A 23,672-nucleotide genomic window follows, 5' to 3' on the forward strand; every position below is an offset into this window, starting at 1 on the left:
TAATATCATACTGACATTTACATCAAAATAACTACGAAACATAATCGTTTGAATCATCACCAGCATTAGGCAAGTTAAGTTGGTGAGTCGACTGTAGATGAGAAAAAGAAAAAGGAAACATGTCACGAGTAGAGATAGTAAGTCGTTCAACCAAAGCTCACATCTCAGGCATTTGTCGTCGAAAGTCCTTCAACTCCTGAGTCTGCGAGTTTATCTTCTTACTCATTTCTTGCATGGTGACATTTTCCTGGTCAGATAAGACAGTAGATGAGCTGCCGATGTCAAAAAATTTTGAATGAGATAAGCATCCTGTGCCGTAAATCCTCTTCTTCTTGTTTTTCCCACCGGCAACTTGGATGAATATCTGATCGCAATCTGGCTCAACTAACTGATCGGATCCCTCACCTGATTGAGTTGCCTACTCCAGTAATTGTCTGTACGTTTCTTATGACAATTTAACACAAAAAAAAATAGAATAAGTTAATTATGAATATTAAAATTTGTGTTAATTAAAAAATTGACATTATTTACCATAAAAAAAACTTACAGCGACGCTCGCATAACGTCTGTCGACATACGTCCTCTTCCTTTCTTCAGTTTTTTTTTAATGTGTTCGTTCAAAAATTTCAATCAACATGGAATCCCTCCCAAACTCCTCTTTCTAAAAAAAATAATATATAAAATTTTACAAATATTAACAAATTAAATAAATCAATTTCTTGCCATTCGTCTTTTATGCTCTGCTGAGGATATGGAGCCCCTAGTGTAGCGGGAAGGACCAACACCAGGGCCACCCGTCTCACTCAACTGATTCAACGACGCTTATGCAGACCGTTTCTTAAAAGTTTCATCTTGTTCCCACTTCTGCATCCAACGATCCCATACATCATCTAGCATAAAAGTCGATTTTCCATTAACATGCCACCTATGAATGTTGTCAATGTATGGCTTAGCTGCATTAATCGTAGGATCCCACTGAAATGTTTTTTGCAAATAAAAATAAAATTAAATAGCTGAAACATTTCTACATTGATAATTAATAAAAAAAATTATTTATTTGAATTTAATACCACAAATTCATTCCAATACAAACCCCTCATTTCCAAAGGCACTTCTTTCCAAATGTGACCCTCCTTATGAAGACATTTCTTGAATATCGTCGATATAATATGGGAGATGTTCACTATACGACAAAAAATATTCCTCTATACAAATAATAATAATTAGTATAAAAACTAACACATGTCATAATTTAAAAAAAAATTAATAAAATAAATTTACCCATCGCCATCTTGCTCTATAACATGCAGTGATTCGGACGTAGAAGGGCTGACACCCGAGTGAGATGATGGATGCACCGGTGACTCTGTAGTAAGGGTCAGTGCACAAACAACTATAGGGGTAGCAACATGAGATGTTGGTGGGGGGAGGCCAGTGGAACATCCCCCGAAATATTTGGTGCTGCAGTAGATGAGGTGGAAGCAGTAGTGGACCTAGAAAAGTTAGGTCTAGAACCACTATGTCCTGCACAATAATGTCCTCTAACTCTTGTCATACATATAATGAAATAAATCCATTAGCAAATTCAATATCATTAATAATTAAACATAAGTATTTAAATCATAGAATTTACCTCTAATCACTATCATATAAGTCTACATCTATGTCATTAGATTCTAAGTTATCATCAGAATCTAATTGAAGAACTTGCTTATTCTCTGATTCGGAGTCATATTCAGAGTCTGATCGCAGGACTTGCTCATCATATGATTCAGACTTATCTTCAGAATCAGATCTCAAAACTTGCTCATCATTCAACTCTGGGGCTTCGTCAAATTCTGATTCCATAACTGGCTCATCATTTAAATCAGCATCGTCACCATCATTCATTGTCTCAGCGATTTGGGCATCATCAACCGTGATATCGTATAGTTCCACGTCATCCTCTTAGTAAGGCAGTGCTTCACATGGAAGGGTCGCCTCTTAATTATTAAAAGATTGTGGAACCTCTACTATAAACCTTGGTTTGACTTTGGTTACAACCAACCAATCGTTTTTGTTGTGCCTCAAGCTTGGATATTCGTAAAAATATACTTGAATTGCTTGAGAAGCTAATAAAAATTGCTTGTTTGTATTCTATTTATTCTTTTCATTGACCTCGACGATCTTGTATGCATGATAAATCTTGACCCCCTCGTTCAAAGTTGGAATAAACCAATCGCCCTTGAACAATACAAATTTCTTGAATGACGACACTGAAGGATACTCGAGCTCGACAATCTCTGTTATCCGACCATAATAATCCTTCTTGGGATCATCGTAATTACAGAGAAGGATTATTATCGTCGGATAACAGAGATTGTCGAGCTCGAGTATCCTTTAGTGTCGTCATTCAAGAAAGTTGTATTGTTCAAGGGCAATTCGTTTATTCCAACTTTGAATGATGGGGTCAAGATTCATCATGCATACAAGATCGTTGAGGTTAAGGAAAAGAAGAAATGAAATACAAACGAGCAATTTGTATTAGCTTCTCAAGCGATTCAAGTATATTTTTGCAAATATCCAATTAGTGATTTAAAGGATCCAATTATCATAATCCCGAGAAGGATTATTATGGTCGAATAACAGAGATTGTCGAGTGATAAGTGTCTTTTATACACTTATTTTGGTCTATAAACTTAGCATTTATACATTCAATGAGCATGATTTCTACTTGATTTGGTTCTATATATGGTTATGTAGATGTGGAGCATGTGTTAAAGCGGACATGGAGCAAAAAGAGTTATTTTGGTGCATTATGGAAGTGAAATAAAGCTTGGAGGCATGGTCGGGTATCAAATTAAAAGAAATCAAAAGAGTATCGAGAGCAAGAAGTTGAAAATGATAAAGCAAAAGGTTAAAGAAGAAGGCTAGCGGTCTTACAGCGGAATGCATACCGCTGTAGGACCGCTATAAGGTTTAGTTTCTGGAGCTCACGGTCCTACAGCGGAATGCATACCTCTGTAGGACCGCTTTAGGAATTGCTTTCTGGAGCTCACGGGTCTGCAGCAACAAGCATACCGCGGTAGGATCGCGGTAGGGTTCAAAGCTTCGGGAAAAGGCCGTTTTAAGCCCGTTTCAATCCAAATAAAAGAGAAATAGACTCCTTTAAGGTGCAGGACTTTGATAACCTAAAGAGGACTATATAAAGACTTATTCTTGGAAGATTTGGGAGTCTTTTTGGGGAGAGAAGAGAAGTGGGCAGAAGATTGAAGACTTTACTATTAGGTTGTATTTTTCTTTTCTTTTTCAATTCTTTGCTATGGATTCCAACTCTTTTCTTTTTCTTTTGATTGAGAGCATGCATAGCTAAGTGTTTATAGCTAGGGTGAATGATGAAACCTCGACTTCTAATGGTTTGATTTAAAGTTATTTGGTTTGCTATTTTCTTATCTATCCGGGTTGATTGTTTGTTATGTTTATAATGTTGTTTTGATGCTTGATCACCATTGAAACTTATTTGTGATTTGTATTGCTTTCGAGAGATTCAATACAGATTAGATATGGTAGCAAACAACGTAGGGTCCGATAATAGGTAGAGATACCGTTATGCCCTATGAAATCATTATGTGATGATCTCCGTGATTGAATGCATGTTTATATGTTCGAAGGTTAACTAGAGATAGTTAATCTCATATATATACATAGAACTAAATGACCATCGAGAGAGGCTTTTGGTTGTAATTGGATTATCGATTTTCAACCTAAGATAAGGAATAGCAACACCCGAGTAATGAATAATTGAATCATAGAGGTCGACGGTGGATTCACAAACCCTAGTGCCTTAGTCTTGTGAGTTTTAAATCAAAGCAATTATTTTGTTTGCATCTTTTATTCATAAATTAGTTTTTATTACAATTGAATTCTTTGTTAATGTGTGTGTTAGGTTAAGGTTAGATCAATTAGAGTAAACGTCAAAAGTTAGTCCTCGTGGGTACGACACTCTATTCATCACTGTATTACTTGTCACGATCCGTCCACTTGCGGGATAGAATTAGCCAGACAAGTTTTTGGCGCCGTTGCCGGGGACTAACTCTTTTGATTATTTCTTTGATTGATATTAGCTTTAACTGTTATATTTTGTTTTCATTATTTTATGGGCTAAGCTATTTCAATTTGTGTGTGTGTGCAAGGATTGAGATAGTGCATGAGCCGTTCAGAACGTTCGGATATTTGTGAGTTTGATCCTGAGATAGAAAGAACGTTCCATCAAAGGCGTCGAGAACAAAGAGCAAGGAGGGAAGAGCAACTGAGTAACATGGGTGACAACGCAAACCAACTCGTTCCAATGGCGCAACCCGTTGAAGTCAATGAAAGAGACATTCTGATGGGGGATTTCATGATGCCCCCAGTGATTGAGAACCGGTCAAGCATAATCTATCCTTCCTACGGGCATGAGAACTTTCAGTTGAGGCCGAACGTGATCAATCTCTTTGCCAACAACATACCCTTTTATGGAATGAGCAAAGAAAATCCACACTATCACTTGTCTCGGTTTCTGGAGTATTGTGGGAATTTCAAGTATCAAGGAATTAATGAAGAGGCACTCAAGATGCGCATTTTCCCTCACACTCTAAAGGATAGGGCTCGAGAATGGCTAGACTCATTACCACCGGGAGGTATTACTACATGGGCAGATTTGGTACAGAAGTTCACACTCAAATACTTCCCACCGGCCAAGATTAACAAACTTAAACATGAGATTTCAACTTTTTAGCAAACTGAGTCTGAAAACTTTCATGAAGCATGGGAGAGGTTCAAGGAGTTATTGAGAAAGTGTCCGAGTCATGGCTTTCCACTACCAGCTCAAAATCACTTTTTCTATGCTGGACTCACTCCTCAAAGTCGCTCTGCAGTTGATTCTACATCAGGAGGATCTATCCGAAATAAATCGGCTGGGAAACTTCACGATCTTTTTGAAACAATGAGTGAGCAGTTTGTAATGTGGCCAGATAGGAATTCGCATAAAAGAGCAACAGGAGTGCATGAAGTGGATGTGAGTACTTTGATGCTAGCTAAGATTGATGCTTTGTCAAAACAGATGGAAGCATTCAAATACTCCTCATCCGTTAATATGGTGCAAAGATCTCATCCTATTTGTGTAACTTGTGGGGAAAATCATCTGTCGTCCAAATGTCCACTAGTTATCACGGATCCTTCTTTCACAGAGCAGGCCGCATATGCACAGAACTTTCAACGTCAGCAAAATTTTCAGTGGCAACAAAATCATCCATTTTCTCAGACGTACAATCCTGGCTGGAGAAACCATCCTAACTTCTCCTATGGTAACAATCAGAATATTCAAAATCCACCAAGACAAGGGCGACCACAAGGGGAAAAAGAAGGATGGGAAGAAGCGGTTTCAAAGCTTCAAGAACGAAGTGACCGGACCGACGCAGCTATTAAGAATATTGAAAATCAAATTGGGCAGTTAGCAAATATCCTAACAGAGAGACAACCGGGCACTTGGCCTAGCAACACCAAGGTGAATCCGAAAGAGCAAGTAAATGCAATCACAACAAGGAGTGGGGTGCAACTACCAGAAATTCATGTTAAAAGACCAGGTGTGGCAAAACAAAATGGTATTATTCAGGAGACAACGAATCAACTTGAAGAGCCTGAAGTAGTAGCTGAACAAGAGAAGGTAATTCCACCACCGGTTAAGCCATATGTTCCTCCAATTCCATTCCCTCAGAGGTTGCGCAAACACAAACTGGATAAGCAATTTGAGAAGTTCCTAGAGGTATTCAAGAAGCTTCACATAAACATCCCATTTGTTGATGCCTTAGCTCAAATGCCTAGCTATGCGAAATTTATGAAGGAAATTTTATCAAATAAGAGGAAGTTGGAGGAGCATGAAACTGTTATGCTAACGGAGGAGAGCAGCGCTATATTGAAAAACAAACTACCACCGAAGCTTAAAGATCCAGGGAGTTTTACTATTCCTTGTACTATTGGGAGTTTATTATTTGAACGAGCTCTATGTGATTTGGGTGCTAGTATAAATCTAATGCCTTACTCTATTTTCAGGAAGCTTGGATTAAAAGAACCAACACCCACTACTGTTTCTCTTCAATTGGCTGATAGAAGTATTAAATATCCGAGGGGAGTAGTGGAGAACGTTTTGGTAAAAGTGGATAAATTTATTTTTCCTGTTGACTTTTTTATTCTGGATATCGAAGAAGATTATGATATGCCCTTAATTTTAGGGAGACCTTTTCTTGCCACAGGAAGAGCTTTGATTGATGTCCAGCAAGGAACACTTAGTCTTAGAATTTATGATGAGACGGTTATGTTTAATGTATTTAAGGCTATGAAACATTCTAATGGCAATGAAAAAGAAGTCTTAATGAGAGATGGCATTGTTGATTTAGTAGAGAGACCTGATGACCTTAAAGAAAATTGCATTGCTAACTCTTTTGATGAGCAGGAACAAAGTTTGGATGCTAAGAACAAGGTTGTGGTCGTGGGCTCTTTGGGAGAAAAGCAAAAAGGTTGTCCATCAAAAAGAAACAAACTGTGTTCTTTGGATGTTTCTTCTTCTTCAAAAGCCAAGCCACCAAGTCATGAAAAGGAAAAGTTGGTAAGGGTGTTGAGGGAGCAAAAGAAGGGGATTGGATTAAAGGTTGCTAACATTCAAGGAATAAGTTCATTAAATGGCACCCACAAAATATTGATGGAAAAAGGATTCAAGCCTCCTTGAAGATGGAGGCTTAGTCAAGCTAATGACTTTAAACAAGCGCTTATTGGGAGGCGACCCAATTTCCTATCTTTTTCATTTATTGGCATGTTGCATTTTTTTTTTTTTCTTTACTTTGAGTTAGGTTAGGGTGTCATTTTTTAGGATTTTTGCACAAAAACAATGTTGAGGTCATCATAACAGCATGCACTTGGTGTTTGATAAAATACCCCAGCCAATGTTAACTTGCACATTGCACCTTAAGTTTGAGATTGTGAGGTTCAAGTTTGGGGGAGTTTGGGCATCCATGTGACTCTGTCTACTTCATGTCATTCTTATTCATTGTTGCATTCTCATGTTCAAACTTGTGCATTGTAGGTACATTTTCAAAAGTGATAATGCAATTGAAGAGCCATCCTACACCTGCTGCTTACAAGGGCAACTCCATTGCCAAAAGTTTCAATACCTCAAAACGAGCATGTGTTGATCTATCTACCATCACAACCTTGACACTATAGTCCAGGTACACTCCTTCCTTTTCTTTCTCTTTGTTCCATTGGGATAATGAAACGTTTAAGTTTGGGGGGAGGTTCACTATGGGCAGCTTGCATATGTCGTACGGTCTAGTTGTATGGTTTTATTAAAAAAAAAAAAAAATTATCTTGTTTTGTTGGGTAGACGTGCCATCAATGATGAAGTTTATTTGGTACCATTTTGATGCAAAGAGTAAAGATAGTGATGCTACTCATTTCGTTTTGAGATTCATTATCCATGTTAGACTAATTTGAGCACATGTGTCAGAAGATTCAATGCATAGATTGACTACACTGCTAGGTTTCCAATTAGACTTTCGCCCTTAAACCAACTTTATAAGCAACTCAATCATCAAACATTATGAAAAGAAAAGTTTGGGGAAGGTTGAGCTATGATGGTAAATGTTGAGGAATGTGTTGATTCCGTGCATGTTAAAATTTGTGTGGAATGTGTTAGACATACTAAGAGAAGCTAGGCAATGACCATAGGCTAGTGATCTCATCCTATGTCACTATGTCGTGCACCAAATTAAATTTGAGCCGCATATATCTTATACCTTTCTTTGTAGCCTGAATGACTTGAGTGATTATGCCCGTAGAGGTATCTTAAAACCTGGTGCCCCGTGGTCATCTGGCTTGGGAGTCATCGGCTGAAAGCTCATTACAAGGGTCATTCAGAAAGCTTAATGGAGTGAAGGCTTCACATAAGATATAAAAAAAAAAAAAAAAAAACGAGATGGAGCATAAAATGCACTCGTTCAACCAAAAAAAAAAAAAAAATCTCAATAATGGTGCCGATGTTTGTAACTCTTAGGGATTGAGAAAACTGGTGGGTTTGACTGTCTAGTAGATGTTAGCATGTCGAAGCATTCAAAATAAAAGAGAGTCTTCACAAACCAAGACAACGCCATTTTTAGCTGAGTTCAACCAAACTTGAACAAGAAAGAAAAGAGTGATTGAGAGCACATAGGGACTGAATGAAAAGACCAAGTTTGGGGGTGGAGTGCATATTACGAGCGAGAAAGTGTACAGGACCATCAAAGGGTCGAGATACCAACAACCTTAAGCATGATATTGTACCTGACAGGATTTGCACACACACACGTCAAAACATGGAATAAGTCCAAAACAGTTGTGTAGCATTACTAGAAAACTCTGTGTGAATTATGAATGATACAAAAATCTGAAACTACCTTGAAGGTTGTCCAACTTGTAAGTGATTTTGAAATATTAACTATTCTCTACTTGAGGGGTGATATATTTGAGTCGATAATCTTGCTCGGGACGATCAAGAGTCTAAGTTTGGGAGTATTTGATAAGTGTCTTTTATACACTTATTTTGGTCTATAAACTTAGCATTTATACATTCAATGAGCATGATTTCTACTTGATTTGGTTCTATATATGGTTATGTAGATGTGGAGCATGTGTTAAAGCGGACATGGAGCAAAAAGAGTTATTTTGGTGCATTATGGAAGTGAAATAAAGCTTGGAGGCATGGTCGGGTATCAAATTAAAAGAAATCAAAAGAGTATCGAGAGCAAGAAGTTGAAAATGATAAAGCAAGAGGTTAAAGAAGAAGGCTAGCGGTCTTACAGCGGAATGCATACCGCTGTAGGACCGCTATAAGGTTTAGTTTCTGGAGCTCACGGTCCTACAGCGGAATGCATACCGCTATAGGACCGCTTTAGGAATTGCTTTCTGGAGCTCACGGTCCTACAGCGGAATGCATACCGCTGTAGGACCGCTTCAGGAATTAGTTTCTGGAGCTCACGGGTCTGCAGCAACAAGCATACCGCGGTAGGGTTCAAAGCTTCGGGAAAAGGCCGTTTTAAGCCCGTTTCAATCCAAATAAAAGAGAAATAGACTCCTTTAAGGTGCAGGACTTTGATAACCTAAAGAGGACTATATAAAGACTTATTCTTGGAAGATTTGGGAGTCTTTTTGGGGAGAGAAGAGAAGTGGGCAGAAGATTGAAGACTTTACTATTAGGTTGTATTTTTCTTTTCTTTTTCAATTCTTTGCTATGGATTCCAACTCTTTTCTTTTTCTTTTGATTGAGAGCATGCATAGCTAAGTGTTTATAGCTAGGGTGAATGATGAAACCTCGACTTCTAATGGTTTGATTTAAAGTTATTTGGTTTGCTATTTTCTTATCTATCCGGGTTGATTGTTTGTTATGTTTATAATGTTGTTTTGATGCTTGATCACCATTGAAACTTATTTGTGATTTGTATTGCTTTCGAGAGATTCAATACAGATTAGATATGGTAGCAAACAACGTAGGGTCCGATAATAGGTAGAGATACCGTTATGCCCTATGAAATCATTATGTGATGATCTCCGTGATTGAATGCATGTTTATATGTTCGAAGGTTAACTAGAGATAGTTAATCTCATATATATACATAGAACTAAATGACCATCGAGAGAGGCTTTTGGTTGTAATTGGATTATCGATTTTCAACCTAAGATAAGGAATAGCAACACCCGAGTAATGAATAATTGAATCATAGAGGTCGACGGTGGATTCACAAACCCTAGTGCCTTAGTCTTGTGAGTTTTAAATCAAAGCAATTATTTTGTTTGCATCTTTTATTCATAAATTAGTTTTTATTACAATTGAATTCTTTGTTAATGTGTGTGTTAGGTTAAGGTTAGATCAATTAGAGTAAACGTCAAAAGTTAGTCCTCGTGGGTACGACACTCTATTCATCACTGTATTACTTGTCACGATCCGTCCACTTGCTGGATAGAATTAGCCGGACATCGAGCTCAAGTATCCTTCAGTGTTGTCATTCAAAAACTTGTATTGTTTAAGGGCGATTGGTTTATTCCAACTTTGAATGATGAGGTCAAGATTCATCATGCATACAAGATCGTCAAGATCAATGAAAAGAAGAAATGAAATACAAATGAGCAATTGTATTAGCTTCTCAAGCGATTCAAGTATATTTTTGCAAATATCCAAGCTTGAGGTGCAAAAAAAGCAATTGGTTGGTTGTAACCAAAGTAAAACCAAGGTTTATAGTAGAGGTTCCACAATCTTTTAATAATCAAGAGGCGACCCTTCCACGTGAAGTACTGACTTCCCAAGAGGATGACGTGGAACTACACGATATCACGGTTGATGATGCCTAAATCCCTGAGACAGTGAATAATGGTGACGATGCTGATTTAAATGATGAGCCAGTTATGGAATCAGAATTTGACGAAGCCCTAGAGTTGAATGATGAGCAAGTTTTGAGATCTGATTCTGAAGATAAGTTTGAATCATATGAAGAGAAAGTCCTGTGATTAGACTCTGAATATGACTCCAAATCAAAGGATGAGCAAGTTCTTCAATTAGATTTTGATGATGACTTAGAATCTAATGACATAGATGTAGACTTATATGATAGTGATTAGAGATAAATTCTATGATTTAAATACTTATGTTTGATTATTAATGATATTGAATTTTCTAATTGATTTATTTCATTGTAGGTATGATAGGAGTTGGAGGACATTATCGTGCAGGACGTAGTGGTTCTAGACCTAACTCTTCTGGGTCCACTACTACTTCCACCTCATCTACTGCAGCACCACATATTTCAGGGGACATTCCAATGCCCCCCCCCCCACCAGCATCTCATGTTGCTACCCCTGCAATTGCTTCAACACCAACCCTTGTTGCAGAGTCACCGGTGCATCCATCATCTCACTCGGGTGTTAGCCCTTCTACGTCTGAATCACTGCATGTTATAGAGCAAGATGGCGATGGGTAAATTTATTTTATATAATTATCTTTTACATTATGACATGTGTTAGTTTTTATACTAATTATAATTATTTGTATAGAGGAGTATTTTTTGTCGTATAATGAACATCTTCCATATTATATCGACGATATTCAAGAAACGTCTTTCATAAAGAGGGTCACATTTGGAAAGAAGTGCCTTTGGAAACGAAGGGCTTGTATTGGAATGAATTTGCAGTATTAAATTCAAATAAATAATTTTCTTATTAATTATCAATGTAAAAGTATTTCAGCTATTTAATCTTATTTTTGTTTGCAGAAATTTTTTCAATTGGATCCTACGATTGATGCATTAGTAAGGAGACAGTGGGCACAAAAGGCAGCTAAGCGATACATTGACAACATTCGTAGGTGGCATGTTAATGAAAAATCGACTTTTGTGCCAAATGATGTATGAGATCGTTAGATGCAGAACTGGGAACAAGATGAAGCTTTTAAGAAACGGTCTGCACAAGCGTCGCTAAATCAGTTGAGTGAGATAGGTGGCCTTGGTGCCGGTCCTTCCCACCACACTAGGGGCCCCATATCCTCAGCGGAGCATAAGAGACGAATGGTAAGAAATTTAATTTGTTAATATTTGTAAAATTTTATTATTAAAATTTTATATATTATTTTTTTTTTAGAAATAGGAGCTTGGGAGGGAGCCCACGCTGATTGAAATTTTTGAACGAACACATTAAAAAAAACTGAAGAAGGAGAAAGGATGTACGTCAACAGACGTTTTGTGAGGGTCACTATAAGTTGTTTTTTTATTGTAAATAATGTCAATTTTTTAATTAACGTAAATTTTAATATTCGTAATTAACTTATTCTATTTTTTTTTTTTTTTGTTAAATTGTTGTAGGAAACGTACGAACAGTTGCTGGAGTAGGCAACTCAATCAGATGAGGGATCCGATCAACCAGTTGAGCTAGATTGTGACCAGATATTTATTCAGACTGTCAGTGGGAAAAACAAGAAGAAAAGGATTTACGGCACAGGATGCTTATCCTAATCGAAGTTTTTTTACATCGGCAGCTCGTCTAGTATCTCATCTGGCTAAGAAAATGTCACCATGCAAGAAATGAGCGAGAAGATAAACTCACAGACTCGGGAGTTGAACGACTTTCGACGACAAATGTCTGAGATGCGAGCTTTGGTTGAACGACTTACTACATCTAATCGTGACATGTTTTCTTCTTCTTTTTCTCATCCATAGTCAACTCACCAGCCTGACTCGCCTAATGCTGGTGATGATTCAAACGATTATGTTTCGTAGTTATTTTGATGTAAATGTCAGTATGATATTAATATTTTGTTATCTAGACGGTTATATTTTGTAGTTATTTTGATGTAATAGTTAGGATGATATTTTAATTTTTATGAATATTTTGTTTGACTATTAATTTTATAATTTCTATAATAATTTTTGTTTTAATTTATATTAGAATTAAAATTATTTTAGATTATTCAGATTAATTTAATAATTGCTTAAAAAAATAATAATTAATTTATTTTTTAGTGACAAATTTTTTCCGTCACTAAAAAATAAAATATATAAATTAAAAAAATTAAAATATAATTTTAGCGACGGAATATTCTGTCTCTATTTTCTGTTGCTAGAAATAGAGACGGAAAATAGCGACGCAAAATTCCGTCGCTAAAATTTAATTTAATTTTTTTATTTATATATTTTATTTTTTTAGGGACCGATTATTCCATCGCAAAAAATAGCGACGAAATTTTTCGTCACTGTTAAATTTGGTTGCCATAGCAGACGATTGAATTAGAGACAAAATGGTGACGAAAATTTCCGTCACTAAATTTGAAAAAAATTAATTTTAGTGACGAAAAATTTTCGTTGCTGAACTGTCGCTAAATTGGCAACGGATGCATCGCTGTTAAAATTTAGCGACGAGCACTTCAGCAACAGATATGTGTCATCGCTAATCCGTCGCTAAATTAGCTACAGATTTTAGGGCTTTAGCAACGGAAATCTTCCGTCGCTAAATCCCGATTTTCTTGTAGTGATAAAATAATCAAACAAAATAATTTTATTAGTGAATATTTAATTCACCTAGGAAAAACCCCAGGAAAAAATACATACTGAAGAATAAATCTCAAATAATGTCCATAGATTTACTAAGGGTCATCAGCCAATAAAAATTATTAAACCATCAACAAAACACATGCTCCAACAAATAGAAGAACAATTACAACAACTTAGTATATCAAGAAAAAGAATTAATGTCCTCGACAAAGAAGAATTAGAAGATGATGAAGTAACTGTAGACCGAATCTCTGAAACAGAAAAACAATTTAATGAACAATTACAACCATGAGAAAAACCTACACCCCTTGCAAATGTGTGCCATAGGAATCTTATAGCTTATAAAAAGTTGATCATTATTTGCAGCCACTAATGTTTCTCTGGTTTTTTCAAAGTACTTAATAGGAACTAAACCCTCTTGGATACAATTCATGTCCACTCTTGAATCTAATAGGGCAATACTTTCTAAGTTATAGGTTTTTATTCTTATGACTATGTTTAAGTACTGTTATTGTCAAAATACAACAATGGATTTATAATGTGAGAAAGATAGTCATGATGTTCGCGTGCAAGGATGATCAAGAGACCTCCAATAATCAGGAGGCTCAAAATAATCAGGAGGTATCGTGGAAAATAATTAGGTGGCCTTGAGAGATGATGACTTGTTGATGCTGGTGAGTGGTTGCTCCCTGATGAACAGGAGACCTAAAATAACTGAAAGGCCTTAAATAACTGAGAGGTCTTTGAGAACCAAAAGGTCTTTGAGGATCGAGTGGTCTTCTAGAATTGTGGGCCCTTGGAGAACCGAGTGCTCTGCTAAAACAAGCGGTGAGAGGCGCGGGAGGTTATTCCCAAGCCTTTGATAGTTAAGTCAGTCTTCGAGTGCTTGAGCACAAAAATAGGGTTTAAGTGTCAGAGTGAGCGTACCTGAATGAGGAGACGAGACTCCTATTTATAAAGGAATATGGAGTAATCACAATCAATTTGGGATTAGGATTCTTTGTAGATAACGCTTTTCTTGATTATCTATAATCTGGCAAGGACTAGGATTCTTATGGATGGCGTCTATCTCTTATGGATGATGCTTATTAGAAAATTCCTCATGGAGGGTATTTTATCTCAATTGTTCCAAAATCCTTATGGAATTAGGAATCTTGAGGGTCTGTTGCTTATCTTCTTGGAATATTTGGATTGAGGAATGCCTTAGGAGGGTCCATTTTCGAGGGAGGCTCCTAGGGGTTTGAACAACATCCATGGTTGCAAGGCCACGTAGAACTGAGAGACCACCTGGTTCATCACATGGGTCTTCCACACACTTTTGTATTTTACCCCGGGAGGGTCTGTCGGCTTTGGGGGAGGTTCCTAGGGTTTAACGAAAGTCTATGGCCACGAGAATTTAACAAGAATCGAGAGGCCTCTTGGCCATAACCAAGAGAGCACTCAGTTCCCTCTTGGCCTCCTTTGTCATGCCTTCTTATTTTATCTTGGGAGCGTTTGTTGGTTTTGGGGGAGGCTCCCAGGGATTAAAGGGCTCCTTATGACCATGGGAATAGCCTTGAACTGAGAGGCTTCTTAGTTGCAACCGAGTGGTGGCCATGCTCTTCACCCTTACTCTTTTTACTTTGACTCTTTGGGTGTATTTAACCCATATACATGGATTTGACCCATGTTTGTTCTCTATGATATTTGTCGAGTATATCAATTGCTCCTTACTTTTTTGATCGAGTGACTTGGGTAGAAGAATATTGTACCTTGCAAATTTTGTGAGCCCCTGTTGCTCATTTTTTGCAATTTTCCCGCCCTTTTAGTATCGCATTTTTGGGTTTTCTACTATCATGCACATTCTTCCGTGCTTTTTAGTTCCCTCATACTTTTATAAATAAGGGTCATTCGAGCTCATTTTCCAACACTTTCATTCCAAGCTCCTTCTTCTTTCAAGGTTTCTCCTAATTTCTCCTTGGGGATGTCAGATTTTTGGGGCTACTCAGCACAACCGACTGGCTACTTAGTTGTGCTGAGTGGCCTTGTGTTCTTTTTCTTAACACTTTGGTTGTTTAATGCCTTGGGACGCTTGCTTGAAGTTGGATCCGCCTTTTACCACACATTGCCTTCCAATACCGAGTGGCCACTCGATTCCAACCTAGTAGAGTGGTGGCCACTCGGTTTCATGCCTTTAACTATGTCGTTTTTTCGAAACTTTGAAGTTTACCTCGTTATCATATTAATCCCTTCCTTTTCTTGTGGGTCTATTTTATAGGAATCTTCAAACGTGCCCCTAGTGTTGGATTTTGCTGCTCCTTGCTTGTCTCAATTTTTAAAGGTAATCTTCTAAAATCATACAATGGTGCAAATGAAACATGTCGGGGCCCCAAACCCTACCTTAATCCCGTACGACACCTCCTCCAGACTTCGAGTGAGAGATTATCTGAAGGCCTAGACTGCAATCAATGCAGAAACAGAGTTCATGGTCAGATACCCTCAGATGGACGAGCTTAATCCCTCTCAGGTGGATGGGGGATGCTTGGGGATTCATCATGCATCCTTCGAGGTAGGGCTCCATTTCCCATGCCAGAGTTTATCATGGACTAGCTTCGCCACTATCAGATAGTTCCTACTCAAATTCATCGTAACAGATAGGCTCAGTTGGTGGGTTTTTCCATTCTGTGCTATGAGAGACAAGTGGCTCCCTCGCTTCATCTTTTATACTACTTCTATCGACTTAAGAAGGTTAGCAGGCAGAAGCGTTTACATACTCTGTAGAAGGTGCCGAGACTAAAACTCCAGATAGATCTTCCCAATAAAGTAAACAAATTTGAATCGAGATGGTTTGTGGTTAATCTGCCATCAAGTTGGGATGGCCTGTGAGTTTAGAATTATGATGATGCTTGTGAGAGGGGGCGGCCTCCTGCCAAAGATGTTCATCGAGTCTTTAGAAGGATGACAAATAATCTTATGGCTGAAGAGCTAATGGAGCTAGCAGGTCAATGCTTCTAGAAAAGCTCTTCGTGGGTAGCTTGCAGCTTGTCGCGCTCACATTCCCATACTGCCTTCTCTTTAAGCAGGTCCTGGATTTGTCCATGAAGGTTGGAAGTGCCGGTATGGGCTTTAGATAATTGGGCACGTGTAGCCCCTCCACATCGTGTTTAGAGCGTCTTAGTCTTCCTCTTAGTTCTTGACACTCGCTGTCCCACTTTGTCTTTCGATCTCTTCACCGGGCTACCTCATTTTCCATCCACTTGCTGTAAGCTCGACCGTAAACATTTGAGGCCACACTCCCTTGCACCGCTTGAACAAAATAGAGCAAAAATCAGAAATATGAAAGGATAGTCAAGGAAACACCAAACAAGGATTAACTTACATTCATGAGTTTTTGCTCAGGCTCATCCATGGTTCGGGGAAAATTCAAACTAAAATGTTGATGCCCATCCTGGGGAAGAACCGTAGAATAGATAAGACAACCACCAACCCCGAGATCCATTATTGAATCTAACTCCAAGACCCCTGGGCACACCTAAAAATCTCGGTTAAAGACCTTGAAGCCATCAGAAAAAATGAGTGGAGCACGTGGAGGGTAACCCATAGGAGGAAAAATGGGAGGGTGCAACATAGAACGTTCTTCCTGTAATCGTCATCTGTCTTTGTAGCTTGGGACCCCAGGATAATGACACTTCTCCTCAATTCACTCCATGTCTTGAGAAAAGAGAGATGAAGAGCTTGGAGCTTCCTTAGAGCTAGAAGTATGAGGATGACTTATAACGGGATCTTCAAAAGAAAGAAAATGCACAAGAACTTCAATAGTCGGGAAATGGATGTCATGCGCTTCCTCGATCGTCTCGGCATCCTTACGCCTTTATTGCTTGCCAAAGGAGTTGCAAGACCTTGATGAAGACGTCTTATTGTGTCATTGAGGCCACGGAGGATGAGAACCAGAAGAAGAATCAATTCCTTGAGTCGGGTGAAAACTCGATGAAGGGTTCCTCGGGTAAGGCGAGAACTCGAGGAAGTGTTAACCCCTCAAGGAAGACGAGAACTTGAGGAAGAGCTTGCTCCTCGAGAAGGGCGAGAAGAACCTCCACTCCTCGCAATTAAACTGTCGTCCTCATTTTTTCAGCGACGATCAAGCTCACGAAGCATAATCATATTTGCAAGGCAAAAAGAACGAATTAGCCAGATAAACAAGACACATAAGAAAGCAATATGAGCATTGCGAAAAATCTACCCTCAAGAAATGATTCCTCCCAAGGAGTGATGAAAGTATGCGATGAATTCTTGGGGATATCTTTCTTGTCCTCTCCCTTTGTTCTCAGAGCATCCTCATCATTTTGCTCTTTAGGTTGGAACACAGGGGGATGGGGATGGTCCCTGGGCACAAAAACCCCTCAACCTGCCTCTCGAATATCCTCAATAGAAAGTAAACCTGCCAGTTTCACTGGCCCTTCAACCATAAGATTATTTATCATCCTCCTAAAGACTCGATGAACATCTTTGGTAGAAGGCAGTCTCCTCTCGCAAGTATCATCATAATTCCAAACTCGCGGGCCATCCCAACTTGGTGGCAGATCAACTACAAACCATCTCAATTCAAATTTGTTTATTTTATTGAGGAGATCTATCAGGAGGTCTAGTCCAAAAACCTTTTACAGAGTATATAAATGCTTCTTCCTACTAACCTTCCTAAGCTGATAGAAACAACATAAAAGATGAAATGAGGGAGCCATTCTTCTCTTATGGCATAGAACGGAAAAACCCACCAACCGAGCCCATCCGTTAGGATGAATTTGAGTAGAAACTATCTGATAGTGGTAAAGCCAGCCCATGATAAACTCTGGCATGAGAAATTGGTGCCTTATTTGAAAAGATGCATAATGAATCCCAAGCATCCCTCATCCATCTAAGAAGGTTCAAGCTCGTCCATTTAGGGGTATCTGACCATGATCTCTATTTCTACATCGATTGCAGACTAATACTTCAAATAATCTCTCACTCGAAGTATGGAGGGTGTCTTCTGGGATTAGGGCAGGGTTGGGGTTTCAGAAGATTACCTTTAAAAATTGAGACAAGTAGGGAGCAGCAAAATCAAACACTAAGGGCTCGTTCGAAGATTCCTACAAAAGAGACACACAAGAAAAAGAAAGGATTAACATGGTAACGAGCTAAACCTCAAAGTTTCAAAAAAAAGGCATAGTTGAAGGCATGAAACCGAGTGGCCACCAAGTTATGGCTGAAGATGGCCACTCGATATTGGCAAGCAATGTGTGGTAGAAAGGTGGATCCAACTTCAAGCAAGTCTCCCAAGGCATCAAACGACCAAAGTATAAAGAAAAAGAACACAAGGCCAGTTGGCACGGTCAATTCCATTAGCGTCGGTGTGGGTCGCTTTTGTGGCCATTGTTGTCCTTTCCTCTCCATGCGTCCCTGTTCGTCTCCCTCGAGTGCATCGTCGTTGCGCTCCTTCGATTCCGTCACCATCGTTGTGGGTAGCTTCCTCCGCCATCACTGTCGCTTCCTCGCCTTTTGTCTCTCTCGTGTGCATCGTCGTCGTCGTCCCTTCCTCGTCGTGCATTGCTTCCATCACCATCCAAGTTGTGCCTTAATTCCAAGCAAAAACCAACACTTAGCCGTCGCTCTCTGTAAATTCCATCACTATCGTTGTGGGTCGCTTTCTCTGTCGTCATCATTGTCGTCACTTTCTCACCATGCGTCTGTCCTTGCATCTGTCTCCATTGACGTCGCATTCACTATCACCATCAATTTCCTTCTCTGAAACAATAGGTCACGATCGACTAATGGGCCTTATATGCACAAGGCAAAACGATGTTGTTTTACCTTGTGTAACAGCAAGACAAAATGATGTCATTTTTTCGTTTGCAATTATGTTCTAGAACTTAAAAAAAAAATATCATTTTGCTTATCTATCCATAATTGCACACATCAACGCGCCACCTAAGCGCCACATATGCTGTGGCACACGTCTGACCGATTGAGGATAAAATTGAAATAAAAGTTAGCATTTTTGGACCAAATTGAAGCAAATGTCAAAATTGGATAAAATTGAAGTATGACCCTAAGTTCAGGATAAATCAATCGATTCAGTCGTTTTGTATATGTATATGTGAAGTGCTTTTATTATGTGGTTTGGAACACTAAATTAGCTGAAGAGATTTGTGACTATGTTGGTTGATATCAGGTTTTAGATGTATAAAAATCATATGATTTTTAGTCTCACCCATGTTTTTAGAGTCACTCTAAAGTGCCTTAAAAGAGTTGGACACCGATTGTTCAAGAATTTTAAGATGGTATTCCTGGAAGCTAAGAAGATGTTTTCATGTTGCCTTGAGTCATTTGCACTTGTCTTTTTAAATCTTTAAAAACACACTATAAAATGCCCTTAAAAAGAGTGAGGCACTTGAATTTATAGTTGTTTTCGAGGAATTTTTAAATGTCATTGCATGTAAATTGAGAGGGATACTTGATGGATTCACACAACATTTGTAAGTGTCTCAATAAGGTTTTGGGACATGATTACACAAGACACTTTTGTTAGCGCCCTCATAGTTGAAATGTCCCAATAAACTACATATTAGGGGCATTTTTAAATGCCTCTTAATTTCAAAATTGTTGTAGTGTATAATTCTTTATCATTCCAATATGTTTCTATAACACCCCGCTTTTTCAAGGCATGTCACTATGTTGGGGCTTAACATAAAAATATACATTATCTTTCCACGATACATTTCTTAACACCTCAAGTACCGTATTTCAAAGAAAATCCCTAATATCTCATTACAAATGCGAAAGCAAGAATCGTAACCTAAAGGAGATCATAATTTCATAATAACATCAATCGAACAACACTGTTCTCAACAGCTAACAGATTATAATATCCAGAAAGCAAAACATGTAAATCCACTTCAGACTTAAGAAACCTTATCAACTAAAGCCAAACTACACTTCAACCATTCCTTTCCCTTTCCTATAGCTCGGTTCACCTGGAACGTGGAATATTCTAATGTCTCGCCTAGGACGTTGAATATCCCAGGGACAAAGTCCAATTAGAAGATGAACCTTCTAGTGAGGGTCTAAAAACAGTCCCATGAATGCATGATGCAAGAACATGAACAAACAAATACCCTAACATAACTTCCTTGGTAATCCAACCTGACACAAAACCCTAAGCAGTCATCCCAGCATGCACACACAGCAAGGGAGACCCTTGTACGTTATTCGGGCAAACACCCTTGAAAAATTACAGCTACACTATTAGGGCAACATCCCATCTCGACACAGGTATCGACATGCCAACAATATCATGCCAAATGAAAAATCATGACTATCGATGCAACAATACATGTACAGATATATCAAGATGCACATAAATTACATATAACTTAGGAACCTTCGTGAATATCATCCTCAACATAGGCAAAACATAACACGTATAAGTTTTTGAGGAAAATTACTCACCTTGATTTAGCCTCTCAGGCTTTCTTGGTATGCGTGCCCTGACATTGACTAGATAATTTCCTAGCTTCAGCATCCTCATTTAGCCTTAAATTAATTCTTAGAATTTTTTAAAATTTTTCGAAAGCTTTTACTAATTTTTCTATATTTTTCCTTCATTTTCTCTATTTTCTTCCATTTTTCTTTTCTTTTTTCCTTTTCTTTTTCTTTTTTCTTTTTTTTTTCTTCTCCTTTTTCTTCCTCTTCCTCCCTCTTCCTGTCCACAAACTGTCATACGCAGCCCTGCTGGCCATCTTTGCCCACACCAACCACTGTTGTCCTCGTCAATCGTCGTCATGGCGACCCCGGCCTTATTCGTACACCGCCTCAACTCTGCTACCACCCCTATTCACCAACCAGCTATTGCAAACTTGTAGCTATGGTTGTTGCCTGCTGTTGCGGCCCATTCTAGCCGCCTCCAGCCACCAACGACCAGCTACCATCTCGGTTGTTGCAGGCCACCAGCGTGCCACCATTGCCTTGTGCAGCTTGCTGCCCTGCCATAACCGCCATTTGCTTACTTAGCCATCTTCACTTTCGATGGCTTCCATTTCCTCCAAAATCCCTCAAGTTCTCCCTTTATTTATAGGCTCTCAACCGACTTAACTGCCTTGGCCATCACTCTTTGAATATATAAAATCCCACTTGTAGCAAATCTTAGCCATGAAGCTTCACAGAAGCTTGGCCACGCACACATGCACCCATATATATATATATATATTACACTATGATATAAGGGAAACTACACATAAATCTCCAAATTTCATCCTTATTTCATTTGGGTATATCTCTGATTGCAAATACATCCTCAAACATTAAATTAATTTGTATTACGATACTTAAAACCCAAAACTAATGACATTAAAGTTACTCGACAAGGATGATTTCATCTCTACACCTTCACAGGACCTTTGTTTCATCCTGAAAATACTTCAGGATCAATCCTTACATAAAATCGAAGCCAGCTCAGGATTCCGTTGACTTTCTAGAAGTCCCTTATGATCATTCGATTTTCTAGACTGTATTTTAGTTGAATCGAAAACTGTCTCTATTCTCATTGTTTTCAGTGTCATAAATCTCGTTTCAAGATGTTTGTCAATCCCATATCCTTTTTCTTAGATATCTCGGTTCCAAGGCATTCTCTGCAGTTGATTCGGTCACTCATAACTCTGAGAAATTATACTTAAGCTCCAAAACTTCTAAAAATTTCACTTACGCCCCAAGATAAATTATACTTGAGTCCTTTAAAAATTTTCGGGTGTTACAGTTTCAGATTTCATGATGGTATGGTCTGATTTAGGATTTGAGGATCAAGAACTAGGTTCTACTTGATTTATGTGTTGTGCCATGGGTGCTATATGAAAAGGGATTCCTAACTAGGTAAGAGCTCGAACGGCTTTAAACAGATCAAGATGCCAAAAGCCCAGATTAGGTTCAGAGTTCCTAATTACGTGCACTGTCAATGCAGATGCAATGGAGGTATACAACTAATGCATACAAAATGAGACAAGCATAATAACCAGGCATATAACATGGCTTTGGTACCATAAACCAAAATCATAAACAGATATACGAAAATAAGGAATAATATCAAAATAGAAATTGAAGATTAAACCCTAAACCTTACACCATAATTCATACTTACAGAATTTGAAAATTGAGAACAAGTGGAGACTTAGAAAGTAGTAACCTAATTATACTCGGTTTCACTTTCACCTACATCGCCTTCAAATTTGAATTTAAATTTTATATTAATGTCAATATTATAAATAATAATAATATTTATATTATTTTTTCTACATCTTTTAACTTTTGAACTTATTATATTATAAGTTTTTCATTATATAATTTTGTGGCTTATTCTTAAAATAATAATTATTGGTTTTTGCATGATTGGTCATATTAAATACTCGATATAATTTTTTGAAAAATTACAATGTTTATATAATTTTTAATTTTTTATTAGAAAAATGTTTAGTTCGTAGGCCAAGAAGCCCGTGGGTTGACCCCTCAACTAACTAGAGCTGTGAGTTCAAAAATGTTGGGCTTGACTCAGCCACCATACTAGGCTGGCCAAGCTCAAATCCAAGCTTTGGCCCAACTCATTTAACAAGCCTAATTGAGTTATGGCACCATAGACTTAGTCATATGAGTGATGAGAGAGGAAGATAGTGTTGGTTAAAAAGAATTATTTGTGTGGTCTGAAGGATACGCACAAGTAAATGTGTGCTTATTGTTTGGCATAAAATAAAATAGAGCTTTCTTCGAGTCACCCTCCTTCAAAGAGGCAAAGCATAGTTGACATTGTGCATTCTGATTTATGTGGTCCTATTAAGGCTTTTGTACACATTCTTAGAGATGAGAAGATCCAAACTAGATGCGAAAAAGAATTGTTAGAAGTAGAGATGTTTTGATTATAATAGAGCATATTAACAACACAAATAAGTTTGTGCCTTAATATAGTAATAAGTATAGAAATAGTTCCTCTTACACTAGTGCTAGAACAAATGAACATAGAGTTCAAGAAGATTAGCAAGTTTCAAGTGACAAAAATGAGCCTACACAAATTGAAGCAGATGATGATCAACTTGATCCACAGCTAATATTAGACGTTTCCTTTAAACTTTTACTTAAAAAATCTACAAGAATTTGATAATCTTGCACCATGAAAGTGAATACAAAAGGAATGGATTAATGTCACTTATTTTTAGATGATATAAATATATATTATATATATCACCAGTGAATGAACACCTTCAAAAGGCAGCATTAATAACTTAAGAAATGACTGAACCTTAGGATAATTTAGAAGAACATGTAGTTTTGTAGCTTCCATTTCCTTATTATCTAATGGACATTTGATACATTTTTCATATGGATGTCCTAGATGATTAAAAATTAACACGGGTGGATTAGAAGAACTACCTTCACGTCCATCGTCATTATGTAACATTCTTGTTCTCTTACATGAAATGTCTGATGGTTAATAATATGATCTAAAGATAAATGTCTCCTCCATTAAATAGGCTTCAGAAATGGAACCTTCCACTTGAGCCTCGTTATTGACCTTATTTTTTAGAGTACATGAGAATT

The 23,672-nt window shown here is 37.9% G+C and overlaps 1 non-coding gene across 1 annotated transcript; it reads right to left on the reverse strand.

Annotated features, from left to right (window-relative positions):
• Positions 1-4,726: 4,726 nt before the first annotated feature.
• Positions 4,727-4,833, reverse strand: LOC127813792 (small nucleolar RNA R71). Its single transcript, XR_008026198.1, has one exon. It is a non-coding gene; the product is annotated as a small nucleolar RNA R71 (small nucleolar RNA).
• Positions 4,834-23,672: the final 18,839 nt, after the last annotated feature.

Source organism: Diospyros lotus, chromosome 11 (genome assembly GCF_014633365.1).
Source record: "Diospyros lotus cultivar Yz01 chromosome 11, ASM1463336v1, whole genome shotgun sequence".
Taxonomy (NCBI): Eukaryota; Viridiplantae; Streptophyta; class Magnoliopsida; order Ericales; family Ebenaceae; genus Diospyros; species Diospyros lotus.